General features: G+C 43.3%; 1 long non-coding RNA gene across 1 annotated transcript; it reads left to right on the forward strand.

Annotated features, from left to right (window-relative positions):
* The first annotated feature begins 29 nt into the window (after nt 1-29).
* On the forward strand, nt 30-22302 carry LOC141989479 (uncharacterized). Its single transcript, XR_012639989.1, has 4 exons — nt 30-104; nt 9185-9308; nt 12093-12203; nt 21937-22302. It is a non-coding gene; the product is annotated as an uncharacterized LOC141989479 (long non-coding RNA).
* Nucleotides 22303-27309: the final 5007 nt, after the last annotated feature.

Below are 27309 nucleotides of genomic sequence, written 5' to 3' on the forward strand. Positions count from 1 at the left end.
ACTTTTCAGGTTGCATTCGCTGTACGCCTCGGGTCAAGTTACTGGGGAGAAGCGGTGACTCCCCCCAGCCAATGCGAGGGCTGCAAAGCGCTTTCAAAAAGCAGGTACAAAGGGAAAGGTAGGGCAGCGTCGGCTCTTAAAGGGGCCGCGCGCTCCCCAGCAGCGACACACACGCTCAGCCTGGGAGCGCCTGTGCCCCGCGATCTGCCTTTGCCAGCGTCTCGCTCGGGCTCGCCCAGCAGCCATGGGGCACCGCCAGGCTGGGTCTGAAAGGAGCCGGGAGCACAGGGGACGCGGAGCCTCTGCTGCCTTATTGTACGTCTGTACAAGGCCCCGTCTCTTGCCCTCTCTGCGGCAGTTGCTGGTGAATTTGGTTTATTTATGCATTAGGTTTGCTGCCTGGGTAGGGTTCCATTATGAGTCGTTCATTCTTATTTAGTTATTATCGGTTTGTTACATCCCTCTTTTTTACCAGGGTCCATATAGGACAAGGGATGTCGTGTAAGAAACACCCCCGCCCCCATCTCTTGATGCAGCAACCAGGAAAGCAGGTGGGGTATGTGGGGAGAGGAGGTGCCCTTTATTCCAGCAGCAGAGATTTCCCAGTTCTGGGGATATTCCTTTTGTTGTGATGGTGCCTCAGTAGCCACAGTGGAGGAGAAACACAGCGCTGACCCTGGGATTGCTAGCACAAGCAGGCAGCGCCGCAACAGCTGCAAAAACAACCCGTGGCTTCTTGTTCAGAGCGTTTCCACTGGTCAATCCGAAGCATGTGTCTTGGGCGCCTACCAAAGTGGCACCACCAAAGCTGAGGTGATCACTGGGGTGGCTTTCTATCATTCTGTAGTGCTCTGAGACATCACAGGGATGGGTGCACTGTATCTCCCTAGAGAGATAAATAACCAGAGAGGGGGAAGCAGCCCCTCCTCCAACTCCTGCCTGTATACAGCTGAGGCTACTCTACCCTGTGTAGGCTTCCTCTCACAGCCTCCATCCTGCCAGCCCTTATCCTGAGCAACCCAGCCCACTGTCCTTCTCCTTCCAACACTGTTATGTAACATGCAGCCCCTCCTCAGCTCCATTACAGGAGATTGGTAAGGTCACTTCTCCAGCCACTCTCCCCATAGAAACCCTTCATTCTTCTCTGACTCAGTCTGTTTCAGCCTTTGGCCACACCACAGTATAGCTTTGGAACCAAGTAAGTTTTCTTCAGTGTATGTCCCTAGTGCCTCCAGCCTCTGGTTCCCACTCTTGTGGCTGCCCCTCTATCTGCAGCTGGGCAGCAGCCTCCTATGACCTAAGCTTCAGCTACTGTAGCTCACTGGTGAGTGTGTAACACGTTGCCCTCAGTGCCCTCTCAACAGGATAGGGGTCTGTTAGAGCCCCCAGTTGGTGCGGCTTGGCTTGTAAACTCAAGCTGTTGTGCTTTTAGTTCCGCAGGCCCCTGGTTCAGTCCTTGGTGTGTCAGCCAAGATGGTGGCCATCACACCACCACTATGGCTGCCTCAAGGGCGAGGCAAGTCTTGCCCCCAGGGAGGTGGGTTTTGTTACCATACAAGCTAAGGCCCTTCCTGCTGCTACACCTCTCACCACAATGAGGGGAAGGGAAACCAGTACTTGTGGCACACAGGGCCATTGGCTAACCTTAGACCTTTCTTTGACCAGCCTTTACTGAAGGATTACTCAGTACCAGCCAGAGGAATCTGGCAATACTGGTGGGCATACTCAGCTGCTGTCTAGAGCAGTGGCCCAGATATTAGAGTGTGTGGGGACTTCTCAAGTGGGCAAGGTGGAAGGAAGTGAAAGACACGGGAGAGGGCTAGGTCAGCCTCAGATGTTTGCATCTTCTCAGCCAGCAACCTGCAGTAGGGGTGTTGGCTGTGCACCAGAAGAGACATCCCATCCCCTTTCATAGCCATACCTCTTCACAGGAACCCTCTTTCCATCCACAGCCTGTGGGGTGCTCAGCGATATGCATATATATTTTTTAAATATAGCTCAGCTATATGCATATAGATTTTATATATATAACCCCCAACAATGGAGGATGTTGCACAAGTTTCTGCAGCAGCTGCTGCTTATACAGATGAATTGCACGACTCCTACTTGTCCATAGTTTTAAAGGGAAAATACGGAACGGGCATTTTCTCCTACAGAGCCCACTATTCCTGACATACAACTGGTTAGGAAGAATGAGCTGAAGGCCAAGAAGAAGCTGGTGATAGCCGGTAACAGCAGTACAGCTTAGCTGCAATATGATGAGTGCTTTCTGAGGAGCAGGGATAGCCTTGGAAGGCAAGTGAGCAACCAGCTTTGGCTTGAAATCATCCCTATAGCTAGGCCTGGCAATTTTTAGCATCCTGCTAATAGCCTTCCCATTGTCCCTGAACCCAAGCATGAGAATGAGGAAAAACAGGTGAGCTGGGCGCATGCACTGAGTACAGTGGTCAGCACAGGGTCCAGGCTTGCTGTACGGGGAGGGTTAGCTCCATGTTACTGGAGAAAGGGTGGAGAGTTGGTGAGATGCAAACTCCAGCAATGCAGGAGGGAAGGGTCTGGGTAGGGAGCTGCAGAAGTGTCACTGGACTATGTTGATTGAAGAGCTACTGAATATATCTGGGAGGGGTTTAATATTTACATACTGCCAAGCAAGTGCTAGGCAGTTTTGTGATGGTTGTAGGATATCTCATGAAGGCTACATGATAATAAATAAATATGCTTTGCATTTATGTGTCACTTCTCATTCATGGATTTCAAAGGAGGGTAAGTATTGTATTACTAGACCTATTTTGCAGATGGAGAAATTGCGGCATAGAGAGCACTGCATTAAGTCAGTAGCCTTGCCGGGAAGAGAACACAGGTCACCCGACGTTCTGTGCCCTATCTTCTGGGCTACACCACTTCTCTACAACCATAATTTTAAATCTGCTTTTGACATGTACTGTGTTGTAAAAGGAAAAATGCACCAACAGTTAGTTGTGGTGGTGCTGCCAGCCATTTCCTTTGTGACCTTAACCTGTCTTAGAATGGCCCTACTGGGAAATCATCACCTTCCTTATCCAAAGGGAAACTCAGTCAATGATTCATTTGACCTCTAGGTTAACTTTGTGCACTCTCAGCCTTTTGGCCACATTGGAAAGCTGGTAAAGGCCTGTGGCCTTGATGTCCTTCTGGCAAAAAGCAACTTCAAGTCTGATGCATCAGAGTATGGTGCACAGAGCAATGGCCCAAGGAATCCCAGTTGCTTCCCTTTGGTGTTATACTGTTAAGTTTAATTAAATAAATTTGCAGCCTCTTGGACATTTTTCTGTGTAAGTTAGTCTGGGCTCATTGGTTCCTGCCTCTGGCAATGTCCTCTGTAAATAAAGACAATTCCCTACTCCTCACTGGAGCAGAGGAGAGGGATTTCCCTGCCTCTGATGGAACACATTCCTCTCCAGGGATGCTTCTAAACCATCGCTGAACCAGGCTAACTTTTGTCCCTAACTCCTAAAGAATGTAGGATAACAGCAATCTGAGATGGAAGGATATGCAGGTGGTCCCCAGTATTAGATATTTAACCTGATCAACCTACTTCTGAGGAACAAATTTCTGGCCTGTAGGTTGAACCTGATTGCACCAAGTGCTCCAATACAATACCTTGGGCTCCAATACAAGGATTTTATCCCCTACTGGCAAATGACTATATCCAAGCACTGCCCTACACTTTGCTTGGAGCGAGCTCATACTGGTTTCACGTTAGGGTGTCCTGCTGTGCAGTTCTTGTTCATAAGCAGGCGCTCATGTTGTCAAAACAGCAATTGTGTAAGATCAACATAAGAATGGCCATAGTGGGTCAAACCAAAGGTCCATCTAGCCTAGTATCCTGTCTTGCGACAGTGGCCAATGCCAGGTTCCCCAAAGGGAATAAACAGAACAGGTAATCATCAAGTGATTCATCCCCTGTTGCCCATTCCCAGCTTCTGGCAAACAGAGGCTAGGGACACAATCCCTGCCCATCCTGGCTAATAGCCATTGATGGACCTGTCCTCCATGAATTTATCTAGTTCTTTTTTGAACCCTGTTATAGTCAAGAAGACACAGTTTTAAAAATAAGAGGTTCAAGCCATATCTTATCATTACACTAAGTACAAAATAACCCCTAGCTTGATGAAGAGTGGGATTGTAGAGTGTCTGAAGGTTTGGAACTAGATTCTGACTGGATCGCACATGGCCGTGCAGGGAAGTCAGATTGCATCCCCCTACACAGCTGTGCAGGATGAACCCACATCTTGGGAAGAGCAGGGGCTGTGTGTCCGATACAGCTTCCCCATCAGAAAGGGGGAGGAAGTTGGTGGATTGGCTGCATGTGGTCGGGGAGTATGTATGCTGCATCTAGTAATTAACTGATACTGCATAAAGAGGAGCTCCAGGAGAAATGTGTCCCATAGGGGATCACTGAGGCACAATGCTTATGGGGTCTTCCTGGAGCAGCTCAGCTATGTGCTGCCCCTTACTCCAGGTTAAATCTAAAGGCTCAAGCTAGCCCTTTATTTTTAGTTAGTCCACTGTAAGGTCTCCCTTACCACTCCTTGCTTCTCATCTTCTTGCATGAATAATAACAATACCGTTCTCTGGCTTTTCATCGGCAGATCTTGGCATGCGAGTAAAACCATCGCCCTTTCGGAGAAGCCAAGGTGTAGAGTGACAAAGTGACTTGGCCAACAACGCAATGGAGAGCAGAGTGTTGAAACCAGGTCTCCTGCTCCCCAGTCCACTGGCCCACATTGTTACGCAAATGCAATGATTTGTTTTGTAACATCTCTGGGTTGCATCCTGTCTCAGGCATCAGAGCATTTTCTGGGGCAAGCTCTTTATTCACATGGCTTTAATCACATCCTCTCTTATAGGAAGTAAAAAGTGCTAGTCCCAGGCACTCCCAGTTGTTTCAGGAGTGCTCCATCCTTATTTGTAAAATTACCTTCAATTTGCTGGGAGGGAAAGGAGGGGTGAAGGCAGAGGGAGTTGTTCAGAGATGTCATTCCACAATGTCACTGGGAGGAGAAGGCATGATGATTGCCCAATGCAATCTGGACGTGGCTGGACTGGGCGGCATATTACCAGGGCTGCCCTTGATTTGCAGCACAGAAGTTGACTTTGTGGCATCAGAGTTGACCTTGTTCCCAGAGAAGCTGTTTTTTTCTGGATTTTTTTTTTCTGGAGGAAACTCTGGATGAATCTGCTGGCTTTGCAAAGAATTAGCCTACTGGACAAAAGAGCTCCAAAAAGTATTAATGAAAGTGAAAGTATTAATGTACACTAAGAAGATAAACCATTATGATGATTAATACTTAGTTTATTAGGATACAGACATCCACTAGCAGCAAATAGACATGAATGACTTGTATTTGGTGGGGAGGGCTCTCACCTAGACTGTCTTTCTTTAAACATGGGTATCGTAATGCTTTTTAAGTAGATAAAAGGATTGTTAGCTTGGGAAGGTGATGCGGGAATGTGTTGTCTATTTAGGGTAGAGGGCTCAGAGTCAGGACTCCTGCCTCTGTTCCCAATTTTGTCACTGATTCTGAATCATCTTGGGCATGTCACAGCCTCTCTGTGCCTCTGTTTACCCATGTTTAGAGTGGCTCTGATGGATGTTGTGAGGCATGTCTGGAAAGCTCTGTCAGATTTTTGGAAGGAAGTGACTACATCAGTGCAAGGTATTATTATCAACAATACATATTAAGGTATTCAAATAGGTTTATTGCTTTTATCTCAACAAACAACATACATCCTGGGATATTTTTGAAGGGCTTGTGCTTTCTACATCCAGCTAACAAAGCCAGTTCCTCGATGTGGTTCAGCTGGAATTACGGTTCTGCTTGGCCAATTTCAGATGGAAAACTCAGAGGAGTTAATAAACAACACACCAAACATTTGGTTTGTTACATTTAGCTGCGGGGCCTTCAGCAAGCTGTGAACGAAAAGTCCTTTTAATATGCATGTCATCATAAGCTTTTTATGCCCGTGTAATACTGCATCAAAGGCTATCACTTGCACTGAATTTAAAATAACATTCTTTTTTTTTTTTTTTTTTACTTTATTTTGGTATTAATTTATTAAGCCATTGTGTAACATGACAAGAATTTTAGGAAAAAGTTACTGGGCCAAATTCATCCCAGGTGTCACCCCATTGAATTGAGTGGGGTGACACCAGGGGTGAATTTGGTGCCTGGTGTTGGAAATCACACATCACATCACTTAAATCTTACCGAAGCATTCCCTCTACAGGGCTGAGTCAGTATTACAAAAAAACACTTCTAATGCTCTGATCTAGGCTAGTACATCTCCCCCTGAGATTCTATGGCTCTCAGGAAATTTGTATCTCAGAGTCAGGTTTGGCCTCAGGAAGAGGAGGCAGAGATCCCGGGGGGGGCCCTACAAATGGCTTTGCACACTTACAATGCAGCACAAGAAGCACTAAGCACATGCACTGGAGCTGCCAGCATCTCTTCCTATTCCTCTAAGCAGCCTGGAGTGGGGAATGAGAGGAGAAATTAGACCAAACTCACCTCTGGCACATTGATGTCAGTGGATTTGTCCCTGCTTACATCCGAGATGAAGTTGACCCATTATATCGGATGAACTTGCAGTGAATCTTTTTCCAAATAACCATGGTACAGTGCACTGTGATGTGTCTGACTCTCCTATGTGCTGATTAAATCTTAGGATGCAGTATCATGACACAAGCATTGCAACAGGGTGCCCTGATATCACTCCATTGCTTTATGACTCCCCGTGAATACATTTGCTGACAAAGTGACTCTCCTGCTCTGCCAGGTTGAAGTTTGCTTATCTAGACTACCTAATGCTACAAACCCAGTTCAGAATGAACCCTTTGGTATTGAATGCAAGGGGCCACATCCTCAACTCAATGAAGCTACGCCAATTCACACCAGCTAACAGTGTGACCCTTAGAGTCTAAACTCCATTACTCACTCACCCAAGTTATAAATCTTCATCCCTATTAGTCTTTTCTCAGAAATCAGCACCAAGGACTAATCTTTGATTAATATTTTTAAATGCTTAATTCAGTTTTCGACAGTGAAAATTTCTGCTACGTGATAATGCAAACTATGCTACATTCCTAATCTATGCTACATTCCTAATCATTGCTCCAACTCTAATTAAATAGTAATTTGCGTTTGAGCATTTTAGAGCTAAGCTGTCGTGTTTAATTCTTTCTTCTTTTATTTCTTACCAACTATATGATCAGGACCAGATCCACTGGAAAGCCCCATGAAAGGGGTCTGTCATCCCATTAGCCCCAGGGTGGGCAAACTATGGCCCAGGGTCCACATCCGGCCTCCAGATGTTTTAATCTGGCCCTCGAGCTCCTGCTGGGGAGCAGGGTCTGGGACTTGCCCTGCTCTGGCACTCCAGCCACGGAGCGGGGTCAGGGGCTTGCCCCACTCTGCATGGCTCGTGGAAGCAACAGCATGTCCCCCCTCCAACTCCTACGTGTAGGGGCAGCCAAGGGGCTTCACACCCTGCCCCCGCCCCAAGCACCTGCGGACAGGGTAGCATGCACAGCTGCCTGGCTGCGCCTCCACATAGGAGCCGGAGGGGGGACATGCTGCTGCTTCTGGGAGATGCTTGAGATAAGTGCTGCCCAGAGTCTGCACCCCTGACCCCCTCCCACGCCGCAACCCCCTGCCCCAGCCCTGATCCCTCTCCCACCCTCCGAACCCCTCGGTCCCAGCCCAGAGCACCCTCCTACTCCCCCAACCCCTCATTCCCAGCCCCACCCCAGAGCCCGCACCCCCAGTTGGAGCCCTCACCCCACCCCCCCAGCATCCCAACCCCCTGCCCCAGCCCGGAGCCCCCTCCCTCACCCTGAACTCCTCATTTCTGGCCCCACCCCAGAGCCTGCACCCCCAGCCAGAGCCCACACCCCAAACCTCAATTTTGTGAGCATTCATGGCCCACCATACTATTTCCATACTGAGATGTGGCCCTCAGGCCAAAAAGTTTGCCCACCCCTGCATTAGCCCCTCTAGCTGAGATACAACATAAAGGCAAGTTCTGGGCAGAATATGCAGCATCTCTTAGTACTGAGCTCAGCTATTATAACTAGGCCAAATATTTCCTTCATTCTGCTTGTGAAATTCTACCTGACATCAATAGGGAGTTTCATCATGAGAGTTGAGAGCATCCATTTGCTTTATAATTCAGGAGCTAATAAACAGATAAAATGTACCAGCAAAAAATAATCATTTTTTTAAAAAATCCTACAGTAGATTGAGGGAACAGTTAAGATTGTGATTGACCACGTAGGCATACTCTTCACCAGTCCAAAAGTCAGGTCCTAAAACTGCCATTGTATAGCGTTTTGGTTAGATCTGAGATAAATACTTCCTGATCTAGTAGATCAAATTCTGTGGTTCTTTCAATGGTGAATGGGAGGGAAGGTGTCCTTTGGACAAATTCTCTATTAAGATGTGGTCTACACTCTGAAAAAAAAACCCAAGAAGCCCTCTTCTAGAGTTTCCTGCATTCTCCCAGTAACGTTATTGGGCCCAGATCGGCTCCAGTGATCTTTAACAGGTCTGGGGGGGGGAATTCAAGCTAGCTCTCTTTTTTGTTTCACTAAGTGTTAAGAGTTTTAACCATGGTGACGGTGCTAAGTTTCATGGACATTTTTCATCAAAATTTCATTTTCATTGAAATTTTCCAGCCATCTCTAGTGAGTGGGTGGGTTTTTTCACCTTTTCTGTTATATTAATATTTAGATATGTAAAATACTAGGAAGTGGGGTCTAAATCCTAAAAGGCTCTGGGCACATGCAGCTCTCACTTGGGAGTTACAGGTGATCGGAACATTTCAGAATCTGTCCCTGAATATTTATATTTAACAGTTATAGCAAGAATTTCACTGCTAGCTAAGTGGGGGGAGGGTGAATCCTATTTCACAGTATAATCAGAAGACTGCGTTTCCGGCCAGTGATATCAAAGCCATTTTTCAAGTATTGAGAAAATCCCCAAACTACTCGTAACATTTTAATCAAGAAGATCGCAGTGTGCAAATGAACTGCAGGCAACATTAGCTGAGTCACCTCATCTGCCAGAATCCAGCTATGAGCTGTGCCATTAAGATCTTGAAATCAAGTGTTTAAACAAAAGTAAAAATATTTTTCCTCTCACAGAATTTACAAGAAATCAGCAAAAAAGAGGAATATAGAAGTAGCCAGACTGGATCAGACCCTCCTGTATCTGACAGTGGCCTGTACCAGATTCTTATGAAGACTGTGTAGGAAACCTGCCTAAAGGGTGAGTTTCTTCTTACCCACCATCTGTTACTGGTTGGCTTATGCCCAGAAACATGAAGGTTTACATCTCTTCTACACATATTTATAATACTATCTAACCTAACAGGGGACTAAAGGGACATTGTTAATATCACTTTAATTTTTAAATGTTCTCTTAAAATTTTATGTGATGCATCAAATATGTACAATAAATGACAAATAAGGTTTACCTACATCTCAGTGCTCTGAGGCAATCACAAAGCTTCACTCCTTTAGTTGCCATGACATCATCATGCGCCTTTGAGGCCAAACCCTGTCCTTAGATACATGCATAACTCACAGCAGGGGGATGGAGGTATCTGAGGAAATGATCTGGTCCATGCTGCATGTGTAACACCTCAGGGTACTATTCTGCAAGGGGCTGAATGTATCCTGTGAGGAATGAGCACTCAGCTCTCATTGATTTCTGTGGGAGATGAAGGCATTTAGATTCACTCAGTACTTCACAAGACAGGGCCCACACAGCTCACAAGGCCTGATCCAGCACCATCCAAGTCAATGGATTTACCATTTGCCATTGGCTTTACTAGGTGTGTGATCAAGCCACATACAAGAATCACCCTCTATGTGCCTTTGCCTGCATCTCTCCCTGTGCTTCACCGTCAGAAGTCATTATAGATAAAGACTCCAGAGGGAAAGGATGTTCCAGTGGGTAGGGCACTGGCTGAGCCCAGGGAGTCCCAGGTTCAGTTGTGCCATGTCCCAGTTTTGCACTCTTCCTGTTTGACCTTGAGCAAATCACTTAACCTCTCTGTGCCTCCGTTTGCTATCTGTAAAATAAGGATAATAATGCCTCCCTCCTTCACGGATGTTGTGACAATAAATACATTAAAAGAATGGGAAGCACTTTGAGATATACTGATAACAAGTGTTATATAAGAAATAGTTATTATCATGCATGGCTCCAGACTGATATCAGTGGAATAAAAACACAGGACAAAACTTAATACAGGAATTGAAAAATAACAGAGTTGTTTCCATATGTCATTGTCTTACAGACACATATATTCTCAGCATTTATTCTCACCCTACTGGCTCTTCTGTTTTGAGGAGATTCAAATTTAATAGCATCCCACTCTTTAAGAGGGGCCACATACCTCTCAACTGTGACCTCATTAACAGAGATGCCCCTCATGTAAGACCCAAATTTACTGTCACCCTTGCCTTAGAACGAGGAGTACTTGTGGCATCTTAGAGACTAACAAATTTATTTGAGCATAAGCTTTCGTGGGCTAAAGCCCATAAGTGGGCTTTAGCTAGTCTCTAAGGTGCCACAAGTACTCCTCGTTCTTTCTGCTGATACAGACTAACACGGCTACCACTCTGAAACCTTGCCTTAGAGTATTTCCTGCTTTTCATTCCTGATAATTATTGACATCAGAAATCAAAGAATCATAGAAATGTATGGCTAGAAGGGACCTTTAGAGGTCCTCTAGTCCAGCCCCCAACACTGAGGCAGGACCAAGTATATGTAGACTATCCCTGACCGATGCTTGTGTAACCCGTTCTTTAAAATCTCTAATGATGGGGATTCCACAACCTCCCTTGGAAGCCTATTCCAGTACTTAACTGTCCTTGTAGTTAGAAAGTTTTTCCTAACATCTAACCTAAGTCTCCCTTGCTGAAGATTTAGCAGATTACTTCTTGTCCTACCTCCACTGGACCTGGAGAACAAGTGATCACCATCCGTTTTATAACAGCCCTTAACATATTTGAAGACAGTTATCAAGTTTCCCCTCAGTTTTCTTTTTCAAGACTAAAAACACGCAGTTTTTTTAACCATTCCTCATAGATCAGGTTTTCTAAACCTTTATCATATTTGTTGTTCTCCTCTGGACTCCCTCCAGTTTATCCTCATCTTTCTTAAAGTGTGACGTTCCACACTGGACACAGTACTCCAGCTGAGACTTCACCTGGACCAAGTTGAGTGGGACAGTTTCCTCCTGTGTTTTACATACAACACTCTCTTTATACAGCCCAGAATGATATTAGCCTTTTTCACAACTGCATCAAATTGGTGACTCATATTAAATTTGTGATCCACTGTAAATCCCAGATTCTTTTCACCAATACTACCACCTAGCCAGCTATTTCCCATTGTGTATTTTTGCATTTGATTTTTCCTTCCTAAGTGTATATTTTGCACTTGTCTGTATTGAATTTCATCTTGTTAATTTCAGACTAATTCTCCAATTTGTCAAGGTCATTGTGAATTCTAATCCTGTCCTCCAAAGTCCTTGCAAACCTCCCAGCCTGGTGCCATCCTCAGTTTTTATAATCATACTCTTCACTTCATTATCCAAGTCATTAATTAAAATGTTGACTATTACTAGACCCAGAACAGTCCCCTGCAGGACTCCACTAGATATGTCCTTCCAGTTCAACAGTGAACCATTGGTAACTACTATTGATAATACTCTTCGAGTAGGTTAAATCATGTTAAAATATGTTGAATCATGAAGCTGAGGTTATAGACAAATGGGGTTGAATCAAAGACATTCAGAATTCTAAGACATGCTAAGACATCCAGAATTCTAAGCTAGATTCAAATTTTGTAACTGGTCCCAATATTTATAATAAGCTGAATCAGGATTCTCAGATCTGAACACCTCCAGAGTATCGTGTTTGAAATTCAGAACAGAATATAGCAGTTCCAGCTCATGTTTTCTTGTTAATGCTAAATAAACTAATCCCATATCATTTAAAGCTTCTTGTACTATTCTTTGCTTCGTGTCCCTCATTTTAGATCTTTGACCCTCATTGAGGCTGACATTTGGGCCTCAGCAGAATTGAGAGGTATCAGGGGAATGGAAGCCTCATAAATGTCAACATGCTGCCTGCTGCTCTCAAGGGCACAGTAAGTAGACAGAGAGAGTGTAAACCGGAACATTGCTAGAATGGCTCATTTTAGGCCTCCTTTCTAGTATAAATGTACTAAGTTACTTGACTAAGTAAATCTACCTCACTTGATTTATGTTCAGCAGCCACAGCAAGCAATTCTTAGTTTTCAGGTGATTGTGTTAAATCTTCTATAGTGTCTGCATGACTCAAACTCACAATAGGACTTGGATACAGTTACAAAGAGCGATGCCGTTTGAATACAAATTGGAGAACGAATTCCACTCTTTCACCATTTGAGCCAAGGGAAGCCCCAGGTGGCATTTGGGTAATAGGTTTGTTACTGCAAGGTTCAATGTGACTGTTGTTAGTAGAGCTTCTGTTCTTTAGCCGGGCAATGCATTTTATTAAATTTCCTGCATGCCTCTCATTTGCATGATTCAGTTTGGCACAGCTTGTCTCGCTCTCTGGTTTAGAACAATGCCAGGTTGGTTTGTGTTTTGTCCTTAAGATAGCAAGTTCCTTTGCCTTGCTTTTGTATTCATCACCCATTTTCTGTTGTATTGTTTTCTAAAGAAGGTTCAAATGCTCTGCTCCAAACAGTGGCCATGTCTTATTCTTACATTATTATCTGTAGCAATTTGATTGTTGCCATGCAAGTAAAACTCTGAATGGGTGGATTTAATTGCCTTAGGGTTATGATAGTTTTAGCAGCTGGGAGAGAATCTGTCAGCTTCATGACTTGTTCTAGCACTGAACAGTCAGTGCAGCAAAGATTCCTGTGTTTGTGATCTTATTATAAGTCTCTCCCTTTCATTTGCAGAGCAGACATACTTCAAGCTTAGTAGAATTTACATTTTGGATACAATTAGATTTCCTTTCCATAGACACTACTTTAAACCATGCTGTAGGCTTTTATTTGGATGTTGTGCAGAATTTTAACAGGCTTAATCGATCAGCCATGGCTGTGAATTTGAATATATTTAATGTATTCTCCTCCTCCCCCTAATTAAAAGTGAATTTAATGCTCATGAAAGGTTCCAAAGTCCTCTTGGCACAAAACAAGTTAGGTAAAGCCAGCAGCCGTGCAGGCTTTCCCACAACAGTGTGCCCCAACTCAGACACAAGTAGGTAGCAATCCAGGGTGGTAAGCAGTTCAGTCCCCATGCCCATTCAGTCCTTTGTCTCTCTGCTGGGAATGCCAGCAAGGATGCCAGTTAGTGCCAACTGTGAGAATTGTTTTTGTGTTCTGAACACTTGCCTAGCAAGATGTTTGTGTGGACTGACACAAACAACCTGTTATACATTTACCACCATGCACTTGTGGCCTATAGGTCACTATTGATTGGCAGAACCGGACTGCTACTAAACTGAGCCAGCTTCAAACAAATGACCCAGAGGTAAAAAACCCTATGGACCAGAGCCTTAGCTGGTGTAAATCAGCGTAGTGTTGTGTCATTAATGAAGTTACACTGATTTACACCAGCAGAAAAATGTAAGTTGTTTCTGTACTGAATAATTTGCCTTTTTTGAGGCCCTGTGGCGTCCAGCCCTGTAGGAGGCATTGTGGAGACACATCAAGCCCAGCACTGTGCCTGGAGAGCAGGGACAGCTTTTGGACTCCTCATTGTAGTTGGAGGTCCAAATATCCATGCAGCAAAACATCCACTAATGTGCAACTGGCCAAAAGAGTCTGCTTCATCCTATCCAGCCCAGAATCACCCACAATGAGCCACGCATTCCTGAACTCCAGGCTTGATTATTTTCAATCATTATATCTAGGAATGAAGCTACATACCCGGGAAAACCTTCTTGGTACTAAACACCTGTCTGCTTAGCAACACAAGTCCACATGAACACACCCTCCATAGAACTCTGGGTGTCTGCATTGGCTCTCTGCAGAGTCCAGAGTACAGTTCAAGGTCTCTGGCCAGCTAGTCAAAGTCCTTCAAGAGACTGGTCCTAGCTACCTGAGAAGAGATCACTTCTCCCTTCGTGACCATGAGCTTCCACAACAACTGTGTTCCACTCAAACTATGAAACTCTTGGATCACTAGGGAGAGAGTCATGAATAGGGGAGACAGAACTGCCCCAGGAGCTGGCTTGGCCTATGGAACCCACTCCCACAAGAGATAGAATGAGACCAGAAATAATCCCTTTTAGAACTAAATGCAACACTCATTTCTGCAACTATTAAATATACCATTACACAGCAGTAATTATGAAATTAGAACCCAAAGAAGTGAAATTCAAAGAAAATAGTGCAGAGTAATTTACACCAGTCACAAATTATGAGCCTCCCACTCCCATGCCGGTTCAGATGCAATGATGGGTGAGTTGGAGGAGTGGAGTCAAGATGCTACTGATTTCCTCCCTTTCCCCCCCACCGTTACCTGCTGGTGAGGTAGGGAGACGGAGTAAATGGATGTGCTGCACATGCTTGCTTTTGAATACCTGGACCCATGATACAGGTAGCCCAAGTCCCAGTCTAGCCATTAACGTGTTACTATTTCTGATAATGTTCCAGAATTGTCCTTACTCTTCCATTTTACTGTTTTGTTCAATCTTCTGTGCTCGAGAGAAATCACCTCTCCTCAGTTTGTGAATCTATAAGTGGCCTGGAAGGACTTCTTCACATAGAGACTGAGGCCTTGATTAGGGAATCTGCATTGATCCCAATGCACACAGGGCCCAAAGCGGTAACACAATTGTGCTAGGAAACCTTGGTGGTTGCTTATGGCAAGAGAATGCTTATTGAGAGTGAGCCTTAGTGCAGGTTTCTTTGCAGCATCTGTAAAACCAGGAGGGGCATTAATCTCCTTACTGTCTGCTCAATATCTTGTGGTTAAAGTATCAGCAATACTTTATCAACAATAAATCACTGGATAAATGGCAGATAATGCAGTTTACTATACAATAGGTTTACTGTTGGTGTTGTTACATGGTTCAAGCAGGTGACACAAAGTGATACGTTCTCTGTGTAAGTTTGGTATGCCAGAGAGATGAACTAATAATGGCAGAGACCATCTTTTTTTTCTTTTTCCTTTTCTTCCTGTGTTTGTACAGTGCCAAGTACAGGGAGGTCCTGATCTATGATTGGGGTCCTAGATGAGACTACAAAGCAAATAATAACAGTAATAATAACACACACCGTGAAGAGTCTTTTCACGCTTTAGGATACAGGGCCAGTTACACCTTTTTTCTGACTTCAATGGAATTATCTCAGATTTACAACAGTGCAAATTAGATCAGAATCTGGCTCACAACACTAGAGAAAATATATTCCATATGGACAGCCTGCACTCAGAGTAACTGGTGGCAAAGGGGAGCTAAGCAGTTTAAAACAGTGTTATAAATTGGTTTCCCCCACCCCCATCCTGCAAACAATTGCACTTTTATTCTTCTTTTAACTCTCCTGAGCTGACCAACTGGAAAAGCTTCTTGCAGCGTGGGAGGAGGTTCTTTCATTCAAACATTTTACTGCCACGGGGACTCCAATAAATGACTGGCTGCCCTATATAAACCAGCCTCCTACAAAAGCCTATCTACCAAGGGCAAGAACTTGGGGTGTTGTCACTTATCAAGCAGTTCCACAGAGCGGAAAAGCATCCTGTTTGGCAATACAGTTTCCTATGCTGCAGGTGCTAAATTGGCAGTGAGACTTGCTGCAATTGGCTTTTCTCTAATCAGCAGAGCTCTGAAGACTTACCAGTTATTTGGGGGATTCTTTTTTCAAGAGCAAATATACTCGTCCCAGGCAATGATTTATTGCTATTTCTATTTCAGTAGCATGCTTTCTTAGACCCTATTCCTGCAAAAAACTCCTAGGACTAGCCTGTACAACTGTAAGTGTTAGCAGGATCGGGCTCCTGATGAATAGGTGCCAAACCAAGTTGTCCTTGACTGCTGACATTTCATTCCTGTTACGTATCTTCTCAGAAGCTGATTATTTTGCAATACTGTATTTATCAGTTACATTAGACGGCAGCGTCTGTGTCATTTTAGCCTCGCTGACAGAGCCTCATGGGAAACAAGATGAGCCAAAATCTCTGTGGGAGCAGCTCTACTGACTTTAATGGAATTTTGCCCATCAGCAGATAATTTGCCCCAGTATCTCTTTCCCAACTACATTGACTGGCCCTCCTTAAAGATCTTAATATAATAAATAAGCTAAGCGACCTTTCCATTGGAAAATACATTGTGTAATTGTTTAGTGAAACCCAGGTGGATGATATGTGTTTAAGAGACATAAACAAAGATACCTCTTTGACTGCATGAAAGCTAGAAGAGCATTAAGCAGCCAGAATGGCTTTAGAGTTTGTCTACGCAGAGGTGTGTAAAGCCAGTATTTCACTTGCATTTTAGTGTTTTGAATCATAACCTTCTGGATTTATGGTACCACATATTAAAATGCTGCATCCACTAAAATCAGTAGGAGCGTTGCTGTGTCAACGGGTGCAATATCATACTTTTAATGCTTTAGGACTAATACTTTACAAACATTTATTCAGCCCATATTTTTAGACACAATTGCCTCTGTTTTGACACTCACATATGAGACATCTGCTGCTGGGGAACTGGATGGCTCAGGGGATTGGTCCTAATAAGAGAGGAGTCTTTTGTGTCTAAGTTACTGGTTCAAACCCAGGCAAGGTTGGCAGTGACTGAAAGTCATTACCATTTGACAGCTGTTATGTGGCAATATGAAATGAGTTGGTGTCCTCAGTCAGTTTCCTGGTGGACAGGTGTCAACATCATCACAATAAGAACCCCAATTAGCAACCTCATCCAAGAAGACAATGATTGAATAGTGTTGGAGGTAGATTAATTACTCTATCGCCTCTGTGAGAGAGGAAGTGTCTTTTCAGGTCAGGGTTGGGGCACACAGCCAGGGGAGAAACCTGTCCTGGCACTATCCATGCAATAACTGTTCTTAGGAAAAACAGAGGATTTCAGCCTCGAGGGCTGTCAAACCAGCACTTGTCACTAACTTCCTACAATCACTATTATTAGTATTGTTATTTATTTTTGCTGTGGTGGTGCCCAAAGACCCCAGCTCCATTGTTCTAAGCAAACTATAAAAAGACGGCCCCTGTACACAAACAGTTTACAATATATGTATAAGCCAGAAGAAGACAACAGGTAGATACAACAAACCGATGGAAAAAGCGCAGGTTAACAATGAGCCCATTACGAATCTGCGCTCCAGCACACACCATTACAAATATTTAAAAATTAAACTAATAGGTTGATTTTAAAAATAGGTTAAATCCCTCAGGCCATACACACTTTTTTAACAAATTCAGCACTAAGGGCCTGATCCAAAGCCCCCTGGGGTCAATGGGAGTTTAGGCCCTAAGTATGGTGCTAATGTCATTTTCAGTTAAAAAGTAGTAAATAAGAGTAAGACACTTCTATTACTCATAGCATTCTACATTCCAACCCAGATGTGTCTTAATTTCAATGGTGGGTGAAGTGATATTTATTATAGCTAGATAAGTGCTTTCAGATCCTTTGGATGAATAGCACTATATAGATGAAATACATTATTATGTAGCAGTAGCATTATTGCTAGATATAGGCCTGATCCTGGTAAGTGCTGATTGCTTGACACTTTCAAACCCTTACTTACAAAGCTTTTTAACTTTGAACTGTGAACCTGACATACAACACAGATAGTTAATGTACAAAAAGTTTGGACAACTAATGAAGCCATTAGTTTTCATTAGACTTTGCCTGTCCACATGTTACTTTAGCAGCATAATTCATCAAGTGAAATCCAGCTTTCACATCAGTCTTCTTCTGTCACCCTAGCACATAACAGTGGTCATTCTTTTCTGAAGAATTGCTCAAAACAATGTCTCACAGGTGGCACACAGAGTTGATGGATGATATTTAAAAGCCTGCTGCCCTGAGCTGGATGAAAGCAATTTATGATATAAAGGTTGACATCAGATCTCACACACGGCTGTAGTGGGAATATCTCCTGTCTAATGCAAGACTAATGCTGAACTGCTCAAAGGCAACTTTTAAATCACCCTGTTCTGGAACATAAAGGGAGACATGTTGGCCATGCTACAGAAAGATCAAAGAGCAATGGAGACAGTGACCATTTATAGAACCTTTCTTTCATCCATTTAATGTGTGACTAACATCATAATTCTTATTCATAAGGAGTTGTTAAAGCTTAATCATCATCACATATGGTGACTAGCTCAGGCTAACAAGTTGGCCAAAGGAAATATCACTTTTATGGGAGGGAAATATGGGTTGAAAGTCTGTGAAATGAAAAGTACACAGATTATTTTATGTTTTATGAGACTTGCAGCGCAGTCTTCTAGACTTTCTTGAACTGAACAAGATGCAAATCTTCTACTATTGTTGGAAAACAGCTTCCTAAACTAAAAGTTACTGGGTCACTCTCAGGTCAAATTTGGCCTCAAGTTCAGATTTTGTAAAAAATAACCTAATGTAAAACTTAAGATCAATAGAAAAGTTTCAAATTTTTGTTTATTAGTTAGTTTGTTTTAAACTTCACTGCAGATTTTTCTTAATTGCAAATTCTGTGAGAAAGTTAACAAGCACATGGATAAGGGTGATCCAGAGTATACAATATACTTAGATTTTCTTCAGAAAGCCTTTGACAAAATCCCTTACCAATGACTCTTCAGGAAATGAAGTAACCATGTAATATAATCAGAACTATGTGATTTTGATTTATTTAAATAACACATAGAATTATAGAAACATAGAAATGTAGGACTGGAAGGGACCTTAGTAGGTGACCTAGTCCAGTCTCCTGCACTGAGGCAGGACTAGGTATTATCTAGACCATCTCTGACAGGTGTTTGTCTAACCTGTTATTAAAAACCTCCAAAGATGGAGATTCCACAACCTCCCTAGGTAATTTGTTCCAGTGCTTAACTACCCTGACAGTTAGGAAGTTTTTCCTAATGTCCAACCTAAACTGCCTTTGCTTCAATTTAAACCCATTACTTCTTGTTCTGTCCTCAATGGATAAGGAGAACAATTTATCACCATCCTCTTTGTAACAACCTTTTACTTAAAGACTGATATCATGTGCCCTTCAATCTTCTCTTCTCCAAACTAAACAAACCCAATTTTTCAATCTTTCCCCATAGGCCATGTTTTCTAGACCTTTAATCATTTTTGCTGATCTCCTCTGGACTTTCTCCAGTTTGTCCACATCCTTCCTGAAATGTGGTGACCAGAACTGGACATAGTACTCATAAGAACATAAGAATGGCCATACTGGGTCAGACCAAAGGTCTATCTAGCCCAGTATCCTGTTTTCTGACAGTGGCCAATGCCATGTGCTTCAGAGGGAATGGAAAGAATACACAATCATCAAGTGATCCATCTCCTGTCACCCATTCCCAGCTTCTGGCAAACAGAGGTTAGGAACACCATCCCAGCTAATAGCCACTGATGGACCTATCCTCCATGAATTTATCTAGTTCTTTTTTGAACACTATTATAGTCTTGGCCTTCACAACATCCTCTGGCAAAGAGTTCCATAGATTGACTGTGCATTGTGTAAAGAAATACTTCCTTTTGTTTGTTTTAAACCTGCTGCCTATTAATTTCATTTAGTGACCCCTAGTTTTGCGTTATGAGAAGGAGTAAATAATACTTCCTTATTTACTTTCTCCACACCAGTCATGATTTGATAGACCTCTATCATATCCCTCCTTAGCTGTCTCTTTTCCAAGCTGAAAAGTCTAAGTCTTATTAATCTCTCCTCATATGGAAGCTGTTCCATACCCCTCATCATTTTTGTTGCCCTTTTCTGTAACTTTTCCAGTTCCAATACATCTTTTGAGATGTGGTGACCACATCTCCATGCAGTATCCAAGATGTGGGCCTACCATAGATCTGTAGAGGTAATATGATATTTTCTGTCTTATTATCTATCCTTTCCTAATGATTCCCAACGTTCTGTTTGCTTTTTTGACTGCCGCTGCACATTGAGTGGATGTTTTCAGAGAACTATCCACAATGACTCCAAGATCCCTTTCCTGAGTGGTAAAAGTTAATTTAGTTTATAATCCAGTTTATAATTCCTTATAAAGCATACTTATGTCTAACAACATAAGAACATAGATCTGAAGGGGACCTCTGAGTCATCAAGTCCAGTCCCCTGCTATGACAGGCAACCATGTCATATAATCCCTTTTGTATAAATATAAAACAATGTTGGTAATTGAGTAAATCAGATAAAAAATATTACACAGCTACACTATAAACACTATAATAAACAGTATATTTACAATTGAAATGATATGATATCTGAACTCAAATCTGGGCCCTGTTTCTTTTTGAAGGTCTCTGGATGTCCTCTGAGTTGGTAATAAGTCCTCATGGGATACATGCATTCATACTCTTAATCTATTCTGACTTTAAAGGTCCAGTTTCTTTTATCCAATGTCTCATTGCACAAGTTCTTGCTACTGAGAATGCACTCCCATCCATTTTCACTGATGTCTGTTTAATATAACATCTTTTAAACTATTTAAAATGCAAACATATGAATTAAATAAACCAAACACAGCTAACAAAGCTTACATATGCTTGAAAACTTTTGACCAAAACATTGCAAGCTTTCTACATTTACAAGCCATGTGTATAAAATCCCTAGGTCCCAACGCTTAACTGCATAAGGGCCACTTCGTGACACTGCACCTGAGCAAACAGTCCCAAAGCCAGTGTAACTGGTCCTTGGAGAATGACCCTGGTGTAGACAGATTCTCTGGTGGCATAGATCATAGGGGCATAATTGCAGGAAAGGAGGTGTGATTAGGGATGTCCTACGCCTCAGAAATCTCCAGCTGTCATAACAGACCCTTGGAGTTATTGGAGCCAGCATACATTAACTCAGCCCTCAGGCTGGCCCAAAATCAATGGAGTGAAAAACATTGTTTCATACTACCTGTGCTCTTCCTCTTCTCCTTACCTCCCAACCTGTAGCTATGTGCTCTTCAGCCACAGCCAAAGATCTAGGCCGTGTCTCTTTTTTACATTCTGTGCACCACTTTGAAACAGAGCCATAGATCATAATCTTTTGTTTTGGAGTGATATATAATCTTTGCTTAAAATTAAATAATATCAGACCATTTTATGGTTACACATACAAATGTAATTCAATCGTCATTCTTCCTTGTATTCATCTGTATTTAATAGTGCATTCCATCTCTATTGATGTTTGAAAGTATCCCTCATGGCTACTCATCAAAAAACCTAGATATAATAAATTAGAAAGTCTTTTAGATCTTAGAGCTTCTTGGAATATTAATAATTCTACTTACCAAAATAATTAGTAGAGGCTTTATCAGTTTATTTCCCAAAACTGTACAAATAATGTCTGAGTGATACAAATTGGCAGAAATGAATATATGAGCCAAAATTTCCAAACTCGGGTGCCCCAGTCAATATTTAGGCACTGAAATAAGTGGCTACATACTCCACATGCATAGCTCCCCTGGACTTTAAAAATATGATCCTTTTGGCCATGGTTTTTTATTCTATCAATGTGCCTAAAATTTGGATAGTCTCTGATTTCAGATAGGTGAATTCACACATTGTTAGATTGTTCTGACAATTTGGGCCTTTTTTAATGTTTTGATTAATTTTATATGTGGTTGAAACTGTGGGATAAACACATTAGCCAGATGTTTCTGCTAAAGTAGAGAAATAGAAGTGATATTTTGCTCTTATTGTTGTTTTTATTTCAGATGGACAAGACAATTCAGATAAAATAAGAAACAACTCAAAAAGCAAAACAACAACAATGATGGTGATTTATCTGTCAGTGCTTAACAAATAATGTGCTCAGAGCTGTACAAGATACAAAATAGAAATCAGACCCTGCTTGGAAGAGCTTACAGTCTAAGAAAGACAGATACAGAGCAGACAGGATGTTCTAGGAAACCAAGAGGATGGAATCGCTCAGATTCTTTTCAGTTTCTATGATTGACTCACTTCTTGGGAAAGGAAGTGGATCTTCAGAAGGGATTTGATTGGTTTATGCTAGCCTGCCTGATCTCATGCAAAGGGGTATTTTGGTGTCAAGAGGACTTTGAATGTGGATGCACCAATGCTTGGGTAGTCTATTAATGCCTAGATAGGTAGATTAGGAAAAAGCATTAGGCCTGGTCTGCATTACAGAACTAGGTTGATGCAAGGTAGCTTATCCTGACCTAACTATGTAAGCATCCAAACTAAAATTTTGCTCCCGTCGACATAAATGCCCTGCTATGCTGACTTAATAACTCCACCTCGGTGAGAGTCAATGTCGATGTAATGAGGTCGAAGCAGTGTCAGTGTAGTCACTGCGTTGCTTACATCGACTATTATGGCTTTCAAAAGCCGTCCCACAATGCCTCACAGTGACGGTACAATCAGTACAAGTGCTCCAGGTGAGGACATGCACCGCTGACACAAGGAGCATAGTGTGGACACGCAAAAGCAGTGTAATAACTGCGGCGGTTGTATGTCGACGTAATTTTGTAGTCTCAGTGTGCCCTTAGATGCCCACAGATAAGGTCCTATCCACACTACCAGCTGGAACTGTGTAGTGGCTGAATCTCTTGTGCCATAATTGTATTTGCAATGTAGAAAGACCATTAGTCTTTTGAATTGTGCGTCTTGTCAACCACATTTTACTCCATGTGCCAGCATGTTGCTCTCTACTGCTTCTGTGTGCTGCAACTTCATAAGTAAGCTTCTGCGAGGAAGGCTCGGGGCGTCTGTGGATGGTGGCAGCAGCAGCAGCAGCATTACATGTCCTCTATTTCAGGGAGTCATGGAAGACCTGCTGCTTTGTCAGTTGTCATGGTCCTTTTTGTTTAATTAATCATTTTCTTTCACTGCTGGTTACACTAAGGGATCCGATATCATTCTCTATCTTCCATAATGTAAAACGGGAATAAAAATCCAATTCTGAGTAAGCTGGTGTGGGCATTTTCTGATGCTCCCAGTCTCTGCTGGCCCAGGGATAGGAAATACTAATTGCCTCTGAACTCATGACTCCGCTATGTGAAGTGGTAGAGCTGCCAGCCAGATTGGCGGGACAGCTCTGTGCCCTCTTTCACTGTGTGAAAATCTGCAATGTGTATTGCATTTTCCATTCCGCCCAGTGGCATCCCAATCAGACTAATCAGTGTTCTGTTTGGCACTTACCAGGGGTACAGCTCTGCACTCCTCTGGCATTCCACCTGAGCTGGTACAACCTAGAGGTTGCATTATTGTATGCATTTCACTGCACACCCATTGCAAAGGCTTTTCAGAATTAAGGTCCTTAAGGAGCATTTATTTAAAATTTCACAGAGCTGTCGTATAGTTTAAGGCCAGAAGGCCTTTAGATCATAGTCTGACCTTCTGGTATCAAAGATCATTAAATTCCACCCAGATATCCCTGTGTTCAGCTCAATAACTTCAGTTAAATTAAAGCATTTTAGCTCTCAGGTGACTAAGCTGTCATGAGCCACAGGCAGAAAAAAGGAGAGATCAAGGTGCTACCAATGCCAAGGCCCCTGCAATGGCAGGGGTTTGCTCAGGTGAGACATTTCTTTAGCTGTTTCTTTCTTTGATCCTTTTCCCACACACTGCAATTGTTACCAATATTTATTTGTGCTGCAGTAGCATCTAGGATCCATAATGAGGGATCAGGTCCCCACTGTGCAAGGTGCTGTACACACATATAAAGAAAAGATGGTCCATGCCCCAAACAGTTTGCAATCCAAATGACCATGACCTCTCAGCTTCCGAGTCCCCGAATGTGGGGCAAAGACTCAATATCGGAGACAAAAGATCCTTCAGTTTAGCTTAATGTATTTTGGACTAGATCAAGGGCTTTCAAATTGCCTCATCCTGTGGACTATCTAGTAATGGAGAGACTTATGGATGATCATCTTTCCTCTTGAGACGGCGCAACACTCCAATGATAACTACAATGATTCCTTACATGAAAAAATAACGTTAAGAAAGAATGTATATATTTGTAGCTTCCTTTAATGCAGTGGTTGACAAACTTTTGTACTGGTGATTCCTTTCACATAGCAAGTCTCTGAGTGTGATCCCCCCTTATAAATTAAAAACACTTTCTTTATATTTAACACCATTTAAATGCTGGAAGCGAAGCGGGGTTTGCGGTGGAGGCTGGCAGCTCACGGCTCCCTATGTAATAACTTGGCGACCCCATGCGGGGTCCCGACCCCCTGTTGGAGAATCCCTGCTTTAATGCAATATGAGGCTTGCACTAAAAGGAGCAGAAGCACCTGGAAAAAAGGTGAGCCCAATAACGCATGACATGCCAGCAGTCCACAGAGCATCATTTGAGAACCACTGGGCTAGATTCAACCTGGCTGACATGGGGAGGTGGACATTGTCCCTTCTAGGCCTGCTGAACTCCAAAGGGGGATTTAGGCTCTGGAGAAGACATCTGGTGACAGTAGAGATTACCCGAGGGAAGGGTAGCTTTCCATCGGGAGCTGCTGAGGGGATGTCTCCCCGTCTTCTGCCTGTGCTCCCTCCCTGGCTAGCGTTGCCAATACTCTGGGCTGTGCTAGGCCCCTGCAGGCCCTCTAGTGAGGTTGTTGCTGCTTTGCCCCATTACAGCCTCATGTCTAGCTAACCTCATTCCACCATGGGCCCTGCGACCCTGTTTGACATCAGAATAGGCGACTCGTGGGAGGACACAAAGGGGGGCACCAGCAAAAGGGAGGGCACATGGTGTCTCCACGTGACCCCCCACATTACCCCCAGCGTGACTCCTCCCTGCCCCCAGCCTGGGGCCCCCGCGTTCTTCCTGTTCCCTCCCCATCTCATGTTACCTGGGCGGGGGCTCTGTCCTTCAGCTGCGCTGGATACCAATTTCAGGCAAAAGGAGCAGAATGCCGGGCGACCCCATGCCAGCAGCTCCTCCGGCATAGCTGTACCATCCACAGCCCTGTCCTCCAGGCGGGGCAGAACAGACCCCAGGAAATGCAGCTGCGTGGAAGGGCTGGGGGCAAGGCTGGGACGGTACCAGTACAGCCGCGTCGGAGGCACTGCCAGCCTGGGGCACTAGCTCCTGGGAGTGGCAGCCCCGTGTTCTGCTCCTTTGAACTGCTGCGGTTCCCTGCTGAATGTGCCTCCACCAGGCATCTGGGGAGGAGCATGTGGCCCTTGTTGCCCCTCCCAAGTGTTGCCTTTCCACAAGGATGCTCTGAAATCCTCCACATGTCTGGGATCATCCAAATTCTCTGAGATCCTTCCTGCCCTGCGAGCAAAGGAAGACAGAAGGCAGAAGGTTCTAGAAGTGAACCCCTGGCTAGGTAAGAGGTGGAGGGTTTGGGTGTTGTGGAACATTGGTCAACTTTCTATGGGGAGAGGGACTGTATAGTTTGGATGGCCTCCCACCTCAGTAGAAGGGGAACCAATCTGTTCAGGGACAGGCTGGCTAGAGTAGTCAAGCAGGCATTAAACTAATAACAAAAGGGGAGAATAAAAAGAGGGAGGATATGAGGCCTCATTTAGCATAGAATCAAGATGCTTGAAAGAAAATTAACCAAGGAATCAAAGGACATGAAGACAAGAAATTCTTTAACTGCCTATACACCAGTGCTTGGAGCCTGGGTAACAAACAAGAGCAATTGGAATTGCTCATTTATGAGCATAAATTCAAGATAGTTGGTATTACTGAAATCTGGTGGGACGAGTTGCATAACTGGAATGTTAAAATCAATGGTTATAAAATCAATGGTTATTTAGGAAGGATCGAACAGGCAAAAGGAGGGGGGAATGGCACTCTGTGTCAACAATGGCATTACCTCTTTTTCAGTCACTGATAACTCAATAGACAATGATCGGGAATGCTTGTGGATCAATGTCCATAAAGTGTAAAATGGGATATTAGTGGGTGTCTGTTACGGACCACTAAATCCCACTAGGGAAGAGGCTCCTTATGATGTAGTGGGATATCTGTAACGCAGTGCCATGGGTAATTTATCATCACTTTTCATCATGTATTTTGAGGGGAGGGGATGCTTTAGACCTATCCCAATACTTCTCTTTGGAGGGCCTATGGAGATTAGCATTTTCCCCACGATACGTCTGGTTGTCAGGTGGAGGATCTCATTTGGGTTGGGACCCTCAGGACAAGGATGAGGCGGCACAAGCTCTAGTGGAGAGATGGGTGTGGTGCAGTGATTATGTCCTTGGTCTGTAAAGCATGCTACAACTTTCACTGCTTGGCTCAGAGAGAGAATCATCCAGGGTGAAATCCTGGCCCCCTTGAAGACTGCATAATATTAATATTATAGGCTGTATACCCTTAGATATAACAGTGCAGACAGATTGTTTGTCTCAAGGTTTGCCAGTTACCTTCGCATCCTTGTGGAACAGATTTAACTTGGGAAGTGATCAGCAATCAGGATTTCACGTAACTTCAGGTTGTTTGCATTTCTGCTTGTCGTGAAGTAATTTCCTATTGCTCTTTCAGTATAAAAATTGTACCCTTCTCTCAATATATTTATGTTACAGATGATCTCCTGAGGTCCCTTCCAACCCTGATATTCTATGACTCTATGACTTGTGCATTTCAGCCTCACAAAGAAGGATGGGAATACAAGTTTAAAGCCGAACCCATTAGCAGGAGCAGGGCCCTAAATGAGAGACAGTGATAAAATATATTGGGTTAGATTATAAAATCTGTTCATGAGTCTAAAATATATTTACAACAACTTAAACGATACCAATCACATAGTGGATTCCTGCATCTGGTCTCCTGAACAAGGATGTATTTTGATAGTGAATAGCCAGCATGGTAGCTTGACATACTTTATTTGACAATGTCCTAATATTAGAAATGTCTGGTCAACTATTATAAATGTTATAGAGACATTATGGAATCAGAAACCACTGACCGCATTAAAATTATATTTGCCATCTGTTTTAATTAGGCTACAAAGTCTTTTAAATTGCCCTTGGTTGTGTACAGAGCTTGATCCTGAGAAGGTGGAAAATCTCCTATATCCCAATTTTAAAAGCTTGATACTATAAGATGGCAGAAATAGCTTCATATGAGCATCTCATTTACTGCATTTATGGGGAAAAAAGAAGAATTC

Source organism: Natator depressus, chromosome 6 (assembly GCF_965152275.1).
Source record: "Natator depressus isolate rNatDep1 chromosome 6, rNatDep2.hap1, whole genome shotgun sequence".
In the NCBI taxonomy this organism is placed as follows: domain Eukaryota; kingdom Metazoa; phylum Chordata; order Testudines; family Cheloniidae; genus Natator; species Natator depressus.